This window comes from Colius striatus, chromosome 10, assembly GCF_028858725.1.
Source record: "Colius striatus isolate bColStr4 chromosome 10, bColStr4.1.hap1, whole genome shotgun sequence".
NCBI lineage: Eukaryota > Metazoa > Chordata > Aves > Coliiformes > Coliidae > Colius > Colius striatus.
In genome coordinates this window covers 3,603,615-3,625,307 of record NC_084768.1, presented here as the reverse complement: position 1 = coordinate 3,625,307, position 21,693 = coordinate 3,603,615, and the positions used below count along the sequence as shown (strand labels likewise).

Genomic DNA, 21,693 nt, shown 5'->3' with positions numbered 1-21,693 from the left:
CATCCAGAATTATTTAGGTATTATCAGTATTCTTCCAAACTAAATTTAGGTCAAGGTGGAAGAATATGATGGTTTTGCTTCTTCCAATGCAAAAAACAGTCAAACCAACAGCATGATGTAGACATGAAATGACCTTTTTATGTCACAGAAGCGGCCTAACGTTTCTGCAAGGTTTCCCATGTTGTTCTTTTGATGTGTTTTACTCAGACAAAAAAAAATACCCTCCTTTCTCTGGACAGCAAAGTGGACTTTTCCTCTAGGCAGGACAGATGTCCTGCCCATCCTATATTCTTCTCTCAGTGCACATGCACTCTAGATACACCTCTCCACTACAGGAAAGTCTTCAAACCCAACATGTTTTTGAAGCATCATCAAGCAACCTGGGGCTTTCTGCAGCACTGTCAGGTAATAGAATTGTGAGTCAGTTGAGGAAAAGAATTGACTTAGGGCTACTTGCATGCTTTCTTCCATTTCTGTAAGTTGCTGTATGGAAAGAAAGGGCAGGATTTTCAAAGATGGATAGCAGATTAAGAGGATATATGACTTACTGTAGCCCTAACAGATCATTACATTACCATCCAGCTACATGAAACCCCAAGGCATAAACAGTTTTAAAACTCATTTTCAGAATTATCTTACTGAAAAGCTAAGGGCACCTGTATTCCTGGAGTCAAACAGCAGTATGAAATTACTAGATGGATTTTACAGCAGGGACTACTCTCCTTGCACAGTGTAAAGCAATATATCAAATCAATACCTTTCTTACAGTTTGAAGAACATAATGATAAAGAGATATCAGCTTTTCACCTTCTTGTCATTACCACAGTAGAGATTAGATCAAAGAACCTCACGTTACACAAGTAACAGTATTTCCTTGGGGCCTTTCATAGAACCATATACTCACTTTGCAAGATTTGTACAGTTAAATATATGTGCTTTTATCTGTTGACTAAATGAAGCCTGACCACTTTTAACCTTAATAGCTTAACAGACAAAATCTTAAGTTTGGACCAGAAATGGATCACTTGGATATCCTTCAGTTTCATCAGAAGTGAATGTCTACCTACAGCATGTGAATTCCATGTAAACCTGAAGGAACTGACACACTTGGGCCAGCTGATACATCAGATCAGACACACACTGAAACAACACAGGTTGTCCAACAGTCAGCCATTTACCTCTGAATGTTTTGTTACTAAATCCAAATTCTTACAGAGAACTTATAAGCCTTTTTAACACTCATTTTTAACTGAAATCACTCTGTATTGTCTAGATATTTTTAGTTCACCCCAGATCATCACCAAAACAGTTCTAGGTTTAGAGCTTGGCATTTTGCAATTAAGTGATCGACAAAAACTTCATTTTGTTAATTCTGGATGGAGAATGACACACTGTGAATCAACCAGATTACAACAGCAAAAGGTATCTTCACTTCAGGCTGATAGAAGCATCCCAGACTTCTGCAGCCTGCTCTTCAAACATCCACACTAACACCTGACATCAGCACTTGCAGAGAAGCAGGGAAATGGTTGTGGTAGCAGTTGCATCCTGAGAAGGCACCGAGTGCAAGTAATGGAAGCACACAGATACACAACCAACACAACCCTTTCCCACATTTGCTCTACACAAGTAATTTTCATGAGGTCCACAAAATAACGTGCTTCCTTCTATAGTTCCAAGAAGATCCCAAATAAGTTTGTAAGAAACAAATTGTGTCCTTGGAGACCTCAGCAGATATTCTCCTTCCAAGACATCTCCACAAATGAGGTGGTGTACACACAAAAATCCACGGGTTCCTTATTACCCATTATGAAAGAGCCTCTCAGAGACTTCACACTGCTACCACAAGCACTGAATTTGGGTGAGTTTTGCCAACCTTCTTCAAGGATCACCAGGCATGCTGCAGAGACACCCACCAATCATTATGGAGGCATACACCAGGAAAGCCACAGGCCTTTTTTTTTGCCACAGATACAGTAGACAGAATAAACTCATCCTTTGTGCTGTCAAATAAGCTCAGGCTTTGGTGACAGCCTTAACAGTGCAACATGCTTACAGTACACCTTCCCAGGGCATGGACAGAGAAGAGCCCAGAGAAAAGGATGCTGCCAGCTCTCCATATGTGGGTTTTCAGATCCCTTCCCCCAGAGCTGAGTCACTCAGATCACACATTTTAAACCTCAGCTTCCTAGTTACTATAACAACTTAATGGATTTCTTCTTGATGTTATTAATTACATTCATTTTCATCTGTTCATACAGGATTTGGGGGAAGGCACTATATGATAGCTTCTGTTCTCCTTTCAAAAGGCTTTTACATTCCTAACTCGCTCCAACACTCAGGTGCTCCCTCCATAAATCTCCCTTCACTGAGATAAGGAAATGCTTATGTTCCTTCCTTTGAGAACTCAGAATAGAAGGAAATGGGTTTTTTTCCTGAAACCAAATAAGATGCCCAAAATAAACCTGTGAAAGATGTATCCTCAGCTGTTTTTCTATGGTAAACATGGTGCACAGAACAGCTTGTAACCTGGATGAAAGTGGAATTTAGAACGAATCCCAGAGGAGAGGGACTGAGGACTTTACAAGCAAAGCTACTGAGAGACCAAGCAAAGCAGCATTCAGAACCTAATTTATTAGGTCTACATTTCACAGTCTCAGGGTATGAACAGGCAGACTTCTGCTGCTGGAAATGCCAGGAAAATGCAAGAAACTCAAGGCAAATCCCAAGGTCCTGCAACACTGCAGTGTGCAGAATCAGCCCCCTTCATTTTCAGCTTCACAGACAGAGATTAGAATTGCCACCTCTACTCATCAGCACAGATACAGAGGAGAAAAGCAAAGACCTCACTTCCTTTAGCAGTGCCACAGGGCAGGGAGGACAGGCAAGCCTCCTCAGCCTGGTTGCACGAGGTGGGCAAGCAAGGAAGACACTTGCCTGCTCCATTCATGGAGGGAATTGAAGAGCACCAGCCTCCTGCCACTTCAGACCTGCACAGGGTTTAATTCATGTCAAAAGGCTTCAAACACCAAATCTTTTCCTCTTCCTAAGGACAGAGGGACTCTGTCATTGGCAGGTTACAATGTAGTTGACAGTTGTTTTGGAGGGAACAGGCTGGAAAAGATGGAAAATCAGTAAGTCAAGATCTGTGGAGGGGCACAGCATGTCAGTGTTCAGTATATAGTGCTGTGTGTCCATCCAGAGGCAGACATTAGCTGTGGGCTATTTCCCTTTCTCCCTAGCTTGGAGCAAGGGGAGCCACCACGCTGCATCCCTCCCACAGAAGGGAGCTGCTCAGCACCCAGCTGAGTTAACCTGGCTTGGGAGACAGCCTGGGTACCCTTACAAAGGACTGCAGGTCTCTGTGACAGAAGTTTTGTCAGACACTCACAGAGTTAATGCATGAAAACTGCAATATCACCTTACACACTTCTGTTTGCAAAAACATCTACTGCTTAAAGAGAAAATCCTCCTGGAAGTCCCACTTCAAAGGGCCAAACGGGTGCAATGGAGAACCTGAATTTCCAGCAGCCTGAACGACTCAGGAGTGAAGCATTCTCCCACTGCCTTCTCCATTTAGATTGATCCATTTTAGCTGCAGAGTGCAGAACTGCACTGAGCTGCAGAACCATAGTCACACAGCACTCAGGATAATTTTAACCCCCTAGACATATGGAGAACACTCCTTTCAACCTCCTCTGCAGGAGAAGGAAAGATGATCTGAGCCTACAGGCTTCCAACAGGGGGGGGAATAAAATTCTTCAGATATTTTAAGTCAAAACAAGTAAGGGAAAGGGTAATAATAGTTGTTTATATTGACAGTGTAAAAACATTTTAGTCACCAAGTATGCAGTGATAAACACAAGAACACAGCCAGAATGGTTTTATGCTGCTTGCAAGTCTTTTTTATTTCAAGAGACTAATTTCTGTGAATTTAATTACTCTGGCTATAAAGTGCAGTTGTTAGGCATCTAGAAGCACCCTTTTAAAACCTATTATTGTAAGCACACTTTAAAAACCAGCAGTAATGGAAGTATAAGTCTGCAGAGAAAAGCAGTGTGAAGCTGCTGCGTGTGCCACACGACAGCACTTCACAGCATTAACACAGGTGCTTGTTTGCTCCCAAAGACATAGGAGCAAGAATGAGCACCAAATCAGGCTTGGTTTCCTGATAAGCATAAGCTTTCTTAAAGAAGATGTGGTTTGTACAGCCTCAAAGTATCTGGTACAAATGAAGCAAGGGAATGAACGTGCTCTGGATTAAACATGGTCTGGCACAGCGATGGGAATAACTAGCACAGGCATATGTATTTATCCTGAAGTACTGGAGATGGGACTGCCATGGCTCAGGGAAGAAGCAGACCTTAAGATGGTTGTATAGCTATCACTTGTGTTTCCCCAAGCCCACAGGTAATCTGCAGACTGGAAAGACCCCCTGTGCTGCCAAGTACACTGTAAGGTGTTGAACAGCACTGCTTTGAGAACCAAATGCCTCCGTGCAGCAATCACCCACTTGCTCTGCCATCTCAGTTCACTCCCTTTACCCAGCTGGGATCCATCTCTTACAAAGAGCACTGAAAAAAACCCAATTCAATGCTCTGCAACTGCCCAGCCTACTCCATGCAAGCAAACTTTCAAAAGTTGAGCTGGGCCCAGCAGTCCTGCAGCTCTGATGTAGAGGCTTTCCTTTCAGTTCACCATTTCTTTATTGTTTTTCCATTATTCTATGGCATAGCATGTACTGGTGCCCACCAAACATGGAGTTCTTCGATCCATTAGGCCTAGACCTACCAAATAAAGAAGCAATTAGCCATGTCTGCAGAGTAAAATGGAAAAAGCAATAACCACTGCAGGGACTGCACCATATTGCAGTCAAATCATATAGTGGATTAATGAAAAGGAGAAGGGCATTTTTCCTTGGGGGCTAGTTGCAAATGCTTTCTCTGATGCATTCACTCCCAACATGGAAAAGCTGCTGAGATGAGGAGTGCTACAAGAGGACCATCACTACCACTACCCTAAGGTGAAGCAGAAGAGGAAATCTGCTGGTCAAGAGGCACATGGAAGCATAAGCCATTTTACAGTTGATCACAAAATGCAGCTAGCATCAATTCCTCCTGGTAACAAGAGCAACGAGCAAACTCTGCAACAGCACACCTCAGGTCAAAGAGGAGAAACAATATTTACTCTAGAAAAATCCACAACAGATTTCTACTGATGTGCACAAAGTCAACAGCATTTTGCTTAGGGCTAAGTTACTGAGGTTTTCCATCATAAAGCTACTCTGTTTTCATAGGAGTCTAAACAAATAGCTTATCTTTTGCTTACCAAGTACTTCCTAAGTGTTCCTCTGCATACCTGAATTGAGGAATTCATTTTGTTACAGCTCTGTTACAGGGCAGGAGTCTTGCACTAGAGCTGTAGCACTTGTACAAAACATCTTTTACACTGATAGTGGATGAGTAAGCAAGAAGCAAAGATGCTAAAGAATGTATCTCTCTACTTCCATCTAGTTAGCTCCTCTCCTATGATCTGCTTGTTTTTCCTTTTCAAAACATACATCTTTTTGTGTGAAAATGCCAGTAGGCTTCAGAAGAGAACTAACCATCAGGCAAACAGGTATTTACTTTTATAAGCCTTATGCCTGATTTCATTTGAACACTGCTTTGTTCTCACCTCTCTGAGAAAAGGCAGTTAAAGCCTTCAATTTATATCTGGATTGATTCAGTGACCCACAAGCAACTTGGAAAAAGAAAAAGGTCCTTTGGCTCCTCCAAAAAAATCACAGAAACAAACAAAAATGAATGAAAACCAATCAAACAAAAAAAGCACAGAGGCCCAATTCACCTGGAGAACAGGAGAAACATGGGACACATGGCAAGTAACAGAAACCTTTAACAGTGTAGGTAGGGGATTTCAGGATCCAAAACATCATGCATATGCTGAAGGCTCAGAATGGAAAAAGATCACCAGCTTTGCAGAAGTGCCAGGCTTCTGATCATCCTGCTTACCCAAGGATTCCTATTTCTTAGTGGTTTTCACCCAAAGGTCTGGAACTTACATACATAATTCATTAGGAAAGTGCAGTGAAGAGGAGTTATAACAGACATTTCTGAAGGAACTCTGGAAAAGAAATGCAAAACTGAGACAGAGGAAAGGAAGAAGGAAAAATAACCCCACATAACCAATTGATGCATGTTGGCATCTCCCAACCCTGCATACCTGGGGACAAAGAGTGGGGAAGGATATGCTGAGAACTGTTACAGCACAATATTGATTGTTATCATAGCAGTTGATATTGTGTAGAGCTTCTTGATGATGTATCTCTTTTGGACTTGTGTCACGCAAGCACCTGTCATGAAATCTCTCGGGGCTGGCAGGCAAGGATGCTGCTACACCCAACCTGACTCTCCAGCTCTGTTCTTTTTGCACTGCTCCCCACCACTAAGGCTCCCAAGAGAAGCCTCTGTAACTTTCAAGGATGAAGAGACAAGTTTCCTGCTCTCCTTTGAGTATCCCAAAAGACATACCCTTGATACCCTGAGAGTTTTCTCCAGGAGTAAGAAGCAGTGATCCAAATCCAAGCTCTGAAAACAACACAGTCCTGTTGCTAAAGGCTCTTTTCTTTGTCTCCCACCCAAGAGTGACTAGTGTTATTGTCAATGCCAAACACCACTGGCTCCTTTCAGGTGAAAAATGGGGAATCTTGTGCTATTTCAGTAACAATTTCCCAAGCTGATGCCCACAGTGATTGCAAATGTTTAACATGGATGTCCTTTCTCCAAGTGGGATGACCAAAATAGGCAGTAGCAGGTTTAGCTCTTGCACCACACACCAGCACTGGGAGATCAGTGATTAGTATTCCTGAGCACACTGTGCATCCTGAGAACATGATTTTCTTTGAACAGAATCCCATCAAACAGAGCAGCTTCAACCTGAAGGTTTCCATATGTTTTATACTCACTTTCTTCTCGAGAGCTCTTGTGAGGTTGCATCATTTTCTGTTTCTTATTTGGGCTTGTAGTTTCAGAAATGGTTACTATCAAGGATTAATCATTTCAGATTCCTCTCTTCCTGAAGTTCCTGTTTTCACTATTTATAAGCACTCTTGAAAGTATTCCTGTTGCAAGGAGCTCCACTCCACATTTATCTTCTGCATTTACCAGGTGCTCTGACAATTTCACAGTGTTTTGTGCTACTTTTAATTCAGGTGGTGTGCAGCCCATTGCTTCCTTGAGCAATTACTGAATTACAAAAGCATGAATGAAACAAAAATCAACTGCAAGAATTTCTTTTTCAATCTGAGTACTGTTCTTTTAACCAATGCCCTGAAGGCATTTTTTTTTTCACCTGGTGACCATCTTGCTGGCAGAAAGCATTCAATCCACATCATTCTGCATGACTCAGATGCAAAGCTTTGTTTAGCAACAGGAAGGCTAGAGAAGGTTCTCCCTCATCAAGGGAAATGTCCCTTTTTTCTTGATATTTTACTGTTTACATCCCAAAACTGCCAAGTGAGAAATCACTGTGGCTCCAACAACTCCCAAACTTCTTGCCTGCTGCAGACACTCACTTTATTTGGATTCATTTCCAGAAGAAAACTGGCTTTTTGTGTATGTCAGTGGCACCTGAGTTCACCCAGGACCTCAGGCAAAACCAAAAATGAAAATGCCATGGTTATTCACTGTAGCAAAGGAATGGGTTGACTTCTTGTATACAAGTTTAGAGACACCGTTATACAAGGAGAACATCTAAAAGAACACTGAGGAGAAAATCCTGGCATTAAGCTCTCACTCTAGCTATCTTCTGCAGTTTCCCTGAGGTATCTTTGCCTGTAAAACACACACCACCACCTCAGCAGAACGTTGTCCCTAAAACATCACCAACAGGTCAGGTTTCCTTCTGGGTTTGGGAGAGCACAAATGACTTCCAGCCATCCCAGGGCATGAGCTTATTCTCTGTTCCCCACTCTGTCCTGCTTGCTTATCTCCTTGAAGTCTTCAAGACCATATTGTTTCCTTGAATTTATTTTAGATGACCTCTCCTTCCCTTCTCCTCTCATCCTATTTCTTTACCTGTAGAACAGAGCTTTTGCTCTGTGTGGTGTTTTATGAGATACACCTTGAATACCCCAAGAAAAACCATTCTTTCACTGCAAACCTCACACAAACAGTTCCTATCCTAGTTCTTGCACACTGAAAAGTTTGTGATTAAGGAAAGAGAGGTATCAGTACCTGCTGCTTGGTTACCTGTTGTAACTATAGTCACTCTGGTTCTATGCTGCTCACTAACACTTCAGGCATGGAAGGCATAACACTTCACCACAAATAGCTGCTGCTCCCTGCAAAATCTGCTGCTCATAATCAGGTCAGAAGTAGGGTATTATCAGCTGTGCTGCAAGTAATTAGAGAGCAAAGGAGCACATATTAACTGTTTAGCAGCTAAGTCGGGTCAGCTTAATGTTAACAGGCAGCTGTTTGCAAATGAAGTGCATTTCAGCAAACAACACTCCAAGTGTTGCTAAATAATGTCACCTAATAGCTTGCAGCCTCATGCTGCCATTGAAATGTAACCTAAACCTTCAGCATAACACAGAACTGCCAAGGAGGTTCTCCACCCTTTTCCAGGCATCTCTCACAAGACTCCTGAGAAACAAAGAGACCACCAGCCACCTAAACTTCTTTGATGCATTGGCAAAGGGTCCTGGTGGCTTCCATTGCTCTTCTGTTACCAGAAACTAACATAAAACACATCATACACTGAAGTCCTAGTATTTCATCAAACTACCTACAGCCCACACAAAACAGAACTGCTGGAAGTGTTTTGGACAACCAACAGTACAATCACAGATGCTTTCAATCACCTGGTGAAGGAAAGGTCCCCTGAATTAGCTAGTGCTTCCATTATAAAAAGAAGCTTAAAAGGACTCAGACAGCTTAGTGCTTTCATTTTCAGAGAACAGAATGCAGACAAGGGGAAAAACACCCTTGAAGAGAAGTAAGAAGGAATTAAAGTCTTCAATGATGCAAAAAATCATGAAGCTTGCAGCTCCTGTTGATCAAGTTCATCTTTCCTGTTTAGTGCCCAGACAGGGCACTCCTGGGACTCTGGCTTCCCCCAAGACAGCATCCACAGCCTGGTCTGAAGAAACCTCTGGTGTAAGGCCCTAAAGAGGTTGGCACACTGTGTTTAATGTTGGGTAGTGAATGTCCCACAGGGACAGCACTGCTCTGGCTGCACTGGTGATTTGAAAGGAACATCGTGCTTATTCCTAAGTATAAAGCCAGCAAGGCAATGGACAAATGGCTTGGTCAGTTACTGACATCACTGGCAAGAAAGGGTCAGGATGGCCACACCAAGAGTTGAAGGGAATCCTTCATGGAGTGAAGGCTCTAAAAGCCTTACATCTGCCTCCATTTAGTGGGACAGGAAAGCAGTCTCTGTATTATAGCTCACAAGAGGGGCTGCCTAATAGCAAACATCTAAGCACAGCAAGTTTTAATGAAAACCTGCCTCTTAACTCCAGCTCAGCAAAGCTGTTCATCATCATAGTCCAGCAAAAGACATTCGCTTACTTGGCTCCAGCAACTGCAGCTGAAGGACAACTGAGCACACTGCTTAGTGTGTTTGCTGCTCCCATCTCAGAAACCCACCCCTAGCCCCTATCTGTGGCTTTAACCACCATCCAGCCAAGACCCATCCTTCAAGATGCTTCCTTCTGTTAATATCAGCCCTTACTGGTGTTACAGAAAGAAACAGCCATCAACTCACAGCTTGCCAACCCCTAATTTTAGCCACATAGCATTTCTACAGACAGGGGAGAAGACCTGAGCTCATGATATCTCACCCCTTCTCCAAGTGGCTTTTTATGCCACATTGCACTGAACCCTCAGCTACTTTCACCCCAACAGAAACTTCACATAAGCCCACAGTATCATCCACCCACGCCATCCTGAGCCCAAATACCAAATCCAATCCAGCCTCACTTCACTGTCCCACAGCCCACCAGAAGACATTTGTTGGTGCTGGCACCAGCTCTTACCCATTTCTCAGCTCTTCAACGACTTGACAGTAAAGATGTTCAGCCCATAAGGTAGCAAGCTTTATAATTCTACCCCAAGTAAGCTACTTTCTCCATGAAACAACTCACTGTATATAATACAGGACCACCAAGCTTGTCCTTACTTCTTCCAGGTGCTGAACCTGCACAGACCCCTCCAGACCCTACGCTTTGGTTTGTCACAGCCTGGTTTCATGACTCCCCTACCAACAGTAAGCAACCTTGGTTGCCCTAGTAGAAATGTATTATCAATGTCCTAGCCACACCTGACACCACCCACTCCCACAACAGACCCTTCCCTCCTCTCCCTCTGCCTCCTGGCCCCCCCTCAGCAGGTGGAAGAGAAGGTTGAAGGAGGAAGCCAAACGCCATCATGTACACAAAGCCCACGATGCAGCTTTTGATTCCACTTGCCTCCTCATTCCCCATTAGGCAAAAATCTATATAACACTCTGCTTCACTTCCAAAGAGGAGAGAACATTCAGGAAAGAGAGACAGGTGAAGGGGAGGGGAAGAAAATCCCACAAACCATACACACACAGAACCCACACAGACAGAAGGAAAAGGGAGAAGCAAAGACAGTTACAGGGGAATTCTCTGGATCTTCTCCTCCTGACTTCTTAATAAAGCACATTGTATAAACCTGAGAAAGTGCCAAACTCAGTGTGCACTTATAGAATTAGACTTTTTAAGCATCCAAATAGCCACAGATCTAATCCATCATCATCATCCACCAATCTATTTTCTCAACACCGACAGCAGCGCCAGATGCTTCAACAGCAAGTGCAAGAAGTTCCACTGGAGACTGGCACAGAATAGTCTGCTGTCCTAGAAAGTTTCCTCCAAGCCTTATTTCTCAGAGAAATAAGCTTAAGCTACGAAGCAGAAGCTTTCACATCCTTTCTACAGCTCTCCAAAACTGTTCCTTTATTATGATGTTTGATATGGGAGTTCTGTGCATCACAAAAGCTCTGGCAAACGGTCCCTCAGTCTAATGAATACAACCAATGAAACAGCAATTAACAGTCTTGTTTGTTCTTTTACATACATATAAAACAATGTGCATATATATAACATACATAATGTGTGTGTATAGATACATACTCTTAGTTTTTCTTATATGGTATGACCAGGAGAAAGGTTCTTAACTTACTTTCTCTGTGCATTCATCACGAATACAGGGCTTACCCTTCAACTATTTGAGGTGTAACGGCATAGGGCTCAGACAAACACAACCAACAGCATTTTGCACTCATGGAATAGTACTAATAGAAGAGAGAAACAGGCCCTTCATGCATGTTTTTAGCAAGAAATGACTATAAAGTTGCTCCTTTTTTTAGGAAAACCAAGTTTTTCAAGCTAAAAACTACTTTTTTCATAATTAACTTCATAGAATCACAGAGTGGTAGGGGTTGGAAGGAACCTTTAGAGATCATCCAGTCCAACCCCCCTGCAGAAGCAGGGTCACCTAGATCAGGTCACATAGGAACGTGTCCAGGTGGGTCTTGAAGCCCTCCAAGGAAGGAGCCTCCACAACCCCTCTGGGCAGCCTGTGCCAGGGCTCCCTCACTGAAACACTGAAAGAGATTTTTCTTATGTTTAAGTGGAACTTTTTGTGTTCCAGCTTCATCCCATCACCCCTTGTCCTGTTGCTGGCTACTATAGAAAAAAGGGATGTCCCAAGCTTAAGCAAATTCAGCTTAAAACACTTTACCTAAAACAGCTAAATAACCATTCATCTGCATTGCCTGAAACCAAAACACTACAGCAGCAAAGATCTGAAAGTGAAACTGACAAATTACTTCCATTCTCTAAACTAAGGGAAATACAAGGGAAAGAAAAACAAACAGAGCATGAGTAACAAACAACATCAGGTTACAGATTAACATCAGGTTAATGGCCTTTTCCTTTGAAGCAATATTTAACATACACAGACACACATTTCTTGGTGATAAGTGTCCAAGTTTAGGAGAGTTCTTTTGGGTGCCCCATTTGTTCCACGCTTTTCTAACAGCTTTTTTTCCCCCCATCTGCTAAGGCTGTATTTATCCTACTGCCATCATTAGATCATCTCATGTACTGATGGAACTAGTGTATAGACTTCCAGGCTTTATTTGCTGTATGATGGGCATTTAATTTAAACAAAGGGATCTCCATGTACCCACTGCTCACTGCTTTTCTCAAGGTGTAAGAACTACCCACATCTTTAGTGGGATAGCTCGTACCACGTGGCTTACTCCAAGGCAGCATTGCCTGGGCAAAACAAATTGTCTCAACTGGCCTGACCTGTCAGCTCTTAAAATGACCATTTTAGGAAGGATTTTACAAATCTATTCCTGGCTATCCATTTCCAATGGGGAAAGTCAAGATAGTTGATTGTAATGATGTTTTAAGTAAGACTAGTGTTCGCAAAGACGATTACTCGGCTAATCTGTTCTAAGCTTCCCCACAGATAAGTCAGACTCTTGAGCAAGGATTTGAATGGTGAATAAGGAGAGGCTGCCACGTGAGGTGGAAAGAGCCGGGAAGTAAACACAGGGGTGGTTGGAGAAGAATAATAGCAAGGTCTTGGACACAAAGCTGCCAGTGCTGGGCAAACAGAGAGGCAGGCAAGTAACCGCACAAGCGAGAGGAAAGATGATGAATGGAACTCTCTGTGGCACTTTCACAGTACTTCAGAGCAGCAGAAGGATCTGCTGCTGATGCTCAGTGTGGTCAGACCAACAGGTATGAAAAATGGTTTGGACAGCAATGTTTTTTCATCAAGAACACAAATATACTGATGCAAAGAAGGAAACTGGGGTGACCAGAGGGCACAAGGATCAAGGAAGAGGTTTTTCCCACAACCTAGCTAGGAAGAGGGGATGCTGTATTTTCAGAAGGCAGCACCCTGCTTACTACCAGAAATGGGTCCTACCTACAAATACCAGAACAGCATGGGCTCAGGATCTGGTATGCCTCCAGCACACAGAGCACACTTAGCTTGAATTTTCCCACCTGGATGCAAATTCAACCTGAATATGTTGAACCTTGTATTTGACTTCAGGTCCATGTTTATGCATTCCATTAAAAATGGTTGACTGGAATCTAAAATGTCCAAAGATGAGAACAAAGTAAGATATAGGTGTACATGGAGTTCCTGAGCAGGCACATGGAGACACATTAAAACAGATCACGATAGCAAGAGAAACAGATAACTACAACGAATAATCTGCTATATGCAGGCAGCACACTTACCAGTGTGCCAGAAAAGCACTCTCTGTACTAAAGAGCTTTAGATTCTAGGCGATTTATAAACCAGAGATTTGTTTCCAATCTGGCCTCCATGTCTGGAGCCGATAGCGAGGGATGCAGCAGACGAGCAGCTCTCTCAAAGCCCTGGAAAAACTTCTCTGTTTCGTTGAGTTCACAACGTGCAAACGCAACGATTTGGCTCGTTCACTGCTGGTTCCTCTGGACATCAGGATTTCAGAGGGGGAAGGAAAAGCAAAAAAGCAGCACTGAACAAATCTAACAGGGATTCTCTCGCCAGTGTAGGCGATCTCTTGGGATTCCTGTTGCGGCAGATGCTGAGCACCACACAAAACAACTCCTTACCTCCATGGCTATGTTCACCCCCCAAGAGATCTACAGTAAATAGCTCGCTGCGTTATCAGAGCTGGTTCATCACTCCTCAACCTTCCCCCAAGGAGGTGAAAGGAGCACTCGTTGCTGCTCCCCTGCACGGCACCCCAAGGGCTTGCAGGCAGCGCTTGTGTCGGAGCTGATGTGGAGCTACGCTGAGGGAACACTCAACTTCCAGATCCTCTCTAAACTCACAGCTCCCACCAGGCACCGAACTGAGAAAAGGGGAATCGGGAAAAGCAAACTGACTCAAACCACACGTTAGTGAACATGATGCATAGCTGCAAAGCCTAGAAGAGAAAATGCCACAGGCAAAGTAGCACTGGGGAGGGCCGACCCGACAAGAAGTTACCAGGACTCAAGCCTACAGACCACTTGGGGGGTACCAGAGGTGGAGGCCCGGCACGGCATCCACCTGCCCACGGCCGCAGGTGCGGCGCAGGAAGAGCACGACTCCCGGCCACACGCTGAAACGAAAGGCGATGCTGCAGCAACACCGCCTTAACAGCTCCAAAATAAACCGGTTCGCTCCACTAGAAATTCTGGAGGGGAAAAAACTGCAGGGAAATAATTTCAAACCCCAACAATCAAAGCGCATCTTTCCTCCTTGGAAAACCGTAACCCTTTTGCTCTTCTTTCTTTTGTACACTACCAGCTCCCAACGCCATGTGATTGTATACGACAAAACTTACCGAAACCACCGAAACAACCCACAAGTGACTCAGATGTTTTCCTCGATCAGACCTGCTGCGCGCAGGTGGCCGCGCCGCGCACCCCGGCTAACCCCGCGCACCCCGCGGCTCCCGGTCCCCGGGCAACCCCGGCGCCCTCCGCCGCCGCCCCCTCCCCGGAGCCCCGGTGGCCCCCACCCGAGGGCCGAGGGAGAGCCGGCTCCGGGCGGCTGAGCGGCGGCGAGGCGCGGGCGGCGGCCCGGAGCCGCGGGCAGGGAGCCGAGTCAGCGCTTACCTCCGGCGGCGGCCCCGGCGCCGTCTCCGGGAGGGCTCCGCCGCTGTCCCCGCGGCGGCGCAGCTTCGCCCTCAGCTGCCGCTCCTCAGCGCTCCACGGCTCCGTCGCTCTCCCGGCAATGGCAGCGGGGCGGCGGCTGAACGCGGCGGAGCGAGCGGAGCCACCAACGTGCCCGGGCTGCGCCGGCGGCTGGGCTGCGCCGCGCCGCGCTCCCTCCTCGCCGTGCCCTGCGGGCGCGGGGCGGGCTCGCCTCGGCGCCCCGCTTCCTGCCCCTCCGCCCGCCCGCGGGGGCGGCGCCGGGCCGGGCCGGGCCGGCCTTGCTGCAGGTGTGGGCGCTGCGGCCCAGCGGAGCCGGCGCGGCCGCCGGGAGGGGGGGCGGCAGCGCCGGGGGGCGCCTCCGGAGCCGAGGCGGGGAGCGCGGGCCCAGCGCCGCCCGCCGCCGTGTCTCAGCCGCTGCGGCTGGCTCCGCTGCAGCCCTCCGGGGCCGGTGGCCGTCGGTACCCCTGGGCCTCGCTCAGCTGGCTTTGGCCAGCAGCCCCGCTGAGCAGAGGGGGAGCTTGGAGAGACGGTCTGCTGCAAACCGCCCGGCGATAAAGCCCGAACGCCAGTCTGTGCTTGCAGATGGAGCCTCCTTCTCGGGAGCTTTCCAAACCCGCCTGGACACGTTCCCGTGGGCCCTGGTGGAGGGGGACCTGCTTTAGCAGAGGCTTGAGCCGGAGCAGCTCTGCGGGGCTCCTGCAGCCCGTACCGTTGCGGGGCTCTGCGATGCACAGGGCGGACAGCGGCCCGAGCAGCGGCCGCGGGAAGCGCTGCCTCCAGCACCCGGCAGCCTGAGGCGCGGAGCCGGCTCAGCCGCGGCTGCCACAGCCACCGCCGGCGCCCTGGGACGCGCGGGCGCACAGATCGCACAACTGGACACTTTTAAAGGATCTGATAGCCGCGTCCGACTCCTGACTTGTCCCAAGGGGCAAAGGAACGTCACAGAAACCGTCAGACATCTGTTTCGTGCCTGTCAGTTGTGAAAGCAACCAGTTATGCGGGAAGAATACACGGGCTGCAGTGAACAGAATCTGACTTTTCCTTCTATTTCAGCAGCAGAACCCTTAAGACACACCAATTAAAGAAGAAATCCTTCTCTAGAAATACAGTCGTCACCTCACGTGGGACAGAGGTCAAGAAACCTTCCAAACCCGAGATTAACAAAACAATGGGAGAAAATATTATACCACGGGAATCTAGACCAAGTTCATAGGAAGAACGAGTCAGTTTTAACTGAAGCTTTTCTCCCCTCTCCTGCCTTTGCTAAGGAGAAAGGAAGACTCCCTGTTAGCTCCCGCTTAATTACACACAGATGTGGCATTTCAGCACGTTGTGCCTGTTTAAAAGTGATTTTCAAACCAAAAGCACTAAAATCAGTTGGGCACACATAGAATTCCTTGCTAAGGGGCCATCCCAGCTTCCATAGAAGTCAGTGCTTGGAGTCCAGTGACAGTTGTGTTGGACCTTTAAGCTTCCCCTCTGTACATGTGTGGGAAGCTGTGCTGGCACAGCCTGGCCAAGCTCCAAATCAGCAGCTGCTTACCTCAGAGGTGCAACAGCAAAGTATCTCACATGGGTGTACTAAAGCTGCTGGCTGGTCACACCATCCCCAAACACCCACGATGTGGAAGATAAGGAGAACTCATTTGGATATGGTTTCGTTATTATTGTTTGATGCTAACAGTGATTCGAGGTCCTTGGGTGTTTGATATCTTTATCAAAGGCCAAGTTTCTGGAGTAATGAACTCGGTTCATGTTTTAAAAGAGGGAAATTCTAGTCTTCAAAGTTGAGGGGCAACATTTAAATGGCTTAAAGAACTCTCTCGAGGTCCCAAAAGCTCAGAGTCCTGAACAGAGAAGTGAAATGCATTCCCTATGAAACCTTTAAGGGTTAAACTCACTGTTTGTGATGCCACAAATCGAGGCACAGCCATGAAGCAGTTTTACTGGCAGTGATGAATTGGTCTCCTCCTCTCAGTAGGTAGGAGGGAGGCATCTGTTCTCCCTCTCCAGAGTCACTTCATGCTGAAACTTCTAACCCTGGGTTCCCACTGCCTTCCATACAGGAACTGCCAAGATAGCACGCTACAAGGCTTCCTGAAGGGGACACTCACCTCACAGGAATGGGACCACATTCCTCTCGTGCTGGACCTTCCCCTTACAAAGTGCCATCCCAGTCAGGAGCAGCCATCTGACAGTAAACACTCAAGTGCCAGCAATGTAGAGATGGTGCACAAGCAGTCAGTTCAGGCAGTAACTGGGGTCTATTTTTGGATGCATTGTTGACACTGGACTCTCACCTACCAATCTGAGTAATGCTTTTCATCATCTCCAGGTAAATTCTTACCATTCAAGAGAAGTGTGGCCAGCAGCACTGGTACCATCCTGGACTCTACTCAGGTTCTCAAGAAAGTTCCCTGTAAGATCAAAATCAAGGGCAGAGTTCTCACCTCCCTAATCCTCTCTGCTGCAAGCTCCCACAGCCAAAAGGCTGCCCAGGAGGATGAAGAGTACTGCTGACACCTCCATTACTGCTGGTCAGTGGAGGGCCAATATGGCTTTGCAGCCAGAAAGTAGAACTGTCTGGGGATCAAATCTGAGGATATGGAGTGAACCAAGAAGTAAATATCACTAATGTGTCACTAGTTTTTGCTCCATGTGCAGGGTACATTTCTGGAGCTTTTGCTATGATAACAAAAGAACCCAGGGCAATGGACACATAAAAGGGGATGGGGGGGGAGAGTCCCACTTAGCAAAATAGGTCACTATGGCATCCAGTTGGGTTTTTTCCCTGAGGAGACAAAGAAAAAAACTTAACCTGGCAGATGTTAGTCATGTTGCTTAATGCACCCAGATACTCTGGTGATAAGTGTGGTAGCAGAGTTTGTGCAGGAGAGAACAAATGGCTTTGCTGAGGTACTGTCAAAACAGCAAAAAGAAGATCTGTTTCCTATTAAAATAGAAAAGGAGTAAAAGCAAATGTGCTCTGAATGAGGATGGCTGATATCAGCGATGCTAAAAAGAAGGGGAAGTGAAGGGGAGCACAGCCCTCACTCTCCACTGCCAAAAGGAAAACGATTCTACCTCTGAGGGAAAATTCCTTCCCTTCCCCATCCCTCTGCTGGTTACCTATCTGGAGTTCACCATGAAGGACACCACTGGCAGAAAGGCTCCTGGTTCCTGTGCCCTCCACTGCTCCCCTGGCAGGCAGCACAGCCCCAGAACTTCCCCCAAGAAGCTGGTCCCCAGTTTGTGGTATTTTGCACAGTCTTCTGGGGAATTGTTTTCTTGGTTTCTTTCCACACATACCCCACCCCCCAACTCCTCTCTTCAAAGAGGATCAGGAGATTTCTCAGTGCTGCCAACATCAAGCAGAGAAGATGGCCAGAACCTCCCCCTACATGTCTTCTTCTATCCATGCCCTCCGCTTGTAATCCAAATGGCTTTGTCACCACCTCTCTTCTATAGAGGTCTTGGTACCAGGAGGAATTCAGGTGAAAGCTGATGGGAGACTGCAGACTGGCAGGGTGTTAATTAATTAAGAGTATTAATAATATAGTGTGGGAAAAGGGGAAGGAATGCTGTAAGATGTCAATGAATTCATTCACTGGCAGGATTTGTGGATGGTTTTGCTGCCATCTCTGCCCTTCCACTGCATCTGAAGAAGCTCATGTGTATCAAATAAAGGGGAATTCAGTGGGATATAACAGCTGCTGCCTGTGCTCCTGTGACCAGGCAGAGAAATTTACCCACCACATTTAATACCAGGGGACAAAAAAACCTGCTGCTTTTGCTTTCAGCAGCTGCAAGAAGACAAAGTGAGCAAAGAGGGACAAGGTACAAGGCAGGCTCTCCTCTCTTCCTTAGCTTCCTGATAGTATTAGAAGCGTAATAGTGAGAAATGCATGCAAGTCAGCTGTGCTGTGAAGGATGCACCTCCTGTCCCTTCCAAAGTTCATTTGGGAGGTGTTAATAAGTCTTGTCACTCTCACCAGTGGAGGAGACCACCACCAATTCCCAAACCATGCCTGTAAACAGACAAACTCAGCAGCCCAGGCAGCCCTGCCACCCAACAGACTGATTTTCCTAGAAGGGATCAGCTGCCTCTGCCTGTGCAGAGGGCAGTAGCTTACTAAACCACTGAACCTCACTTTATTAACTCTAAAATCTAAGCTGCTGTGGTTTTGAAACACAACCTTCTTGTATGCAGCCCTGACACAAAGCCAGGGATGGGCTGCAACCGCAGGAACCTCTCCCTACAAACCAGTGTGCAGGTGTAGCCTGCAGCCATCAGTGTGTCAGGGGATGGGAAGCAGCAGCAGTGGCATGAGAGGCTTTGTCATAGTCTAAAGCCAACGAGGGCAATTCCATGGATGATTCCTCCTTCAGGGGAAAAAAAGTTTGAGACCCAGAATGTTTTGGTCCAAGCCAACAGCATTTCAGTGAAGTCACATTACAGCACGTGCTGGGAGAGCTCACAATCCCATTTGTCTCTATAGCCTGGGCTCCAAAAGGGAGGCTGGGCATCAGGGGAATTCTTAGCCCTGGGGCATCCTCACAGACATAAGCTGGGAAGCACTGGTTGCCCTGTAAAATGTGTAGTAACAGCAGAAAAATTATCAGCAGGAAAGTGGGTTATTTGAGAGAGCTGAGTGCTCCCATTGTTCAGTTCAAGGTCTGACAGCTTGCTTAAGAGGACCAGAAGATACTACCTTAGCCCCTGCCCCAAGGGACTGATTTTAGAAGGCAGGACAGGCCAAGACTGTTCCTTTCAAGGTCTTGATGAGGGAAGCAGCTTGGGGAGTGTGCTGCAGCTTCCCCATAGCCTTTCTGCCTGAGCCCATCAGTGCCTGCACTTCGCTCCTCTTCCTCCCCCTCAGCCACCCAGCTTTAATTGACAAGGCTGTCAGACACAGAGCTGATTCATTCCACCCAGCCTTTTATGAATATCTAAATCCCTGAGAGAGTCAAAGTGGAAAGTGGTGGTCAGGGTCACAGCTGACACTCGCAGAGAAACCTGCTGGTGAATAATTCTAATCCTCCCAGCGAGGGCTCCCTGGCTGCCAGCCCAAAACCCAAGCGCTGCTGCAGCCAGCCTGGTTTATAGAACTGTAGGAGGGAGGGCTGCTCTAGATGGTGATGAATTCTGTGAAAAAAAATAGCCACTAACAATATCTTTCAGCTCTGGTCTTGCATAACAGCTCAGGCTGGAAGGTCCTTGTGTTTTGTGAGGAAAGCAGCTAAAGTTCCATCTAATGAATGGATCTAGCCTTGACATTAAAGCTGTGTGAGTTTTGGAAGGTGCCAGGAATCCAGCCACTTAATTTAATGAAGCATTAATATTACAAGGAGTAGGAAAATAGGTTTCCTCTAAAACAAATATTAAAAGCTCAACACTAATGTGAACACATAACTCAAGATGATTTATCCTTAAGGGAGAGTCACAACCACAAGCATCAGTAACGTTCCCTCCGTGGGCCCTTCTCTTCCCACATCAGATGTGGAAATCCCAAGTGATGGTTCCTGCACAAGCAATTCTTCACAGAGGAAAAGAATGCTTTTGCAAAATGATACCTTAAACTTGTTCAGCTACCAAGCCCCCACCCTGGGCACAGTCCTGTGGGCAGAGTCCTGCCCTAGCTGACCCTACATCGAGCAGGGGGTAGGATTAAATCTCCAGAGGCCTCTTCCCACCCTGTTATTCCATGGTTCTGTTCATGCAGGAGTTTTTCTGGCAGGATATTTGCAGGTCACCAACCCAAGCTGGAGAGAGGCTCATCCAAATAATTTATTCTGCATACCATTTCCTAACAGCTGCTTAGGAGAAATCATTTTAAAGGAGCTAAAAAAAGACCCAGCTATTGTACATCACATGATTTATGCCTGTTGTGCTCCAACACGGACCTTGCTACCTCACCATTCCTCCAGGCAGGTTCCCAAGCCTCAATGGCAATGTGCTGTACCAATAAGAGCTCCTCCTGCACAACTCAGGTAAGGAGGAAGACCCAGGGCTGAGCTTAAATAGAGGCCAGGCCAGGGGTGTGAGTAGAGGTTCCAGGTGAGGCTACTCAGGGCCCTCCTTCCCACTTCTCACTCATGCCCACGCCTCACAGAGTGATTTTCTCTCTTTTGCTGGCAGCAACCTCATCAGGGTCACTCTGTTGTGAGCATGTAGCAGGTACAGCAGCCTCAGCCCATTTTTCACACTGCTGCATATAATGAAAGGAGCACTTCTGGCACAGACTTTCCTGGTCTCCATCTGCAGGTCTGAGTCCAGACAAATCTCTGGGAACTGGTGTGTGACAGTTTTTCTTGGAAGTCCTTAAGGTCTCTAGCTAGCATGTCCCTACCATTTCACACCTCTTTCCTTCAGCTCTTGCTGTGTTTTGATCAGCCCTGAGGAACTGATGGCTCCAAACTGCCTGTTAAGGACTATAATTGGATTTGTATGTTGCAGTGTCCTTCCAGAGATAAATTCAGCAGCAGGATGATGTCCCTTGGTGTTGGTTCTCAGCACTCCCATGCTTCCTGTCCCTTTTTCCAGTTGTTCATCATGACTGATGACATCACTGTCCTTATGAATCACAGGCTTTCAATGATTTGAGACGACCTTCTGCTCTTCCTTTGCCATGGCACTGTATCTTGTAAGTGGGTCACAAGAGCTGTAGCTGTCTGCTGCACCCATGGACTCTGGCTTGCTTAGTGCTACATGCAGCCAGCCAGCACCCATGGCTATCTTTACAAGGTGGTTTCCTTCACTCCTTTTCTGCAGCTCATATCCAGCTTGGTCTGCAATACAAGATCTTCTTGCTATTGCCTCTACACACACACACACACACTCCCCACCCACCCCCAAACTCAGAGAGTCCTCCCTAACCCACAGCCCCTGGCAGAAGGACTGTGTGGACACGCAGTATTTGACAGCAACATCAGCCCTTGTAGCCCAGCTGCCTTCTGGGGGACTGCTGTGTGTCAGCACAGCCAGCAAGCCTGAGCAAGTCCTC

At 46.6% G+C, this 21,693-nt stretch overlaps 1 protein-coding gene across 1 annotated transcript in view; it reads right to left on the bottom strand.

Annotated features, from left to right (window-relative positions):
• The window catches only part of PDE4B (phosphodiesterase 4B), a 209,633-nt gene extending 194,781 nt beyond the window's left edge, over window positions 1–14,852 (bottom strand). The window contains exon 1 of the mRNA XM_062003176.1: window positions 14,651–14,852. The gene's annotated coding sequence lies outside the window, so the exon portion shown is untranslated. The remainder of the gene's footprint in view (window positions 1–14,650) is intronic.
• Between the last annotated feature and the right edge of the window lie 6,841 nt (window positions 14,853–21,693).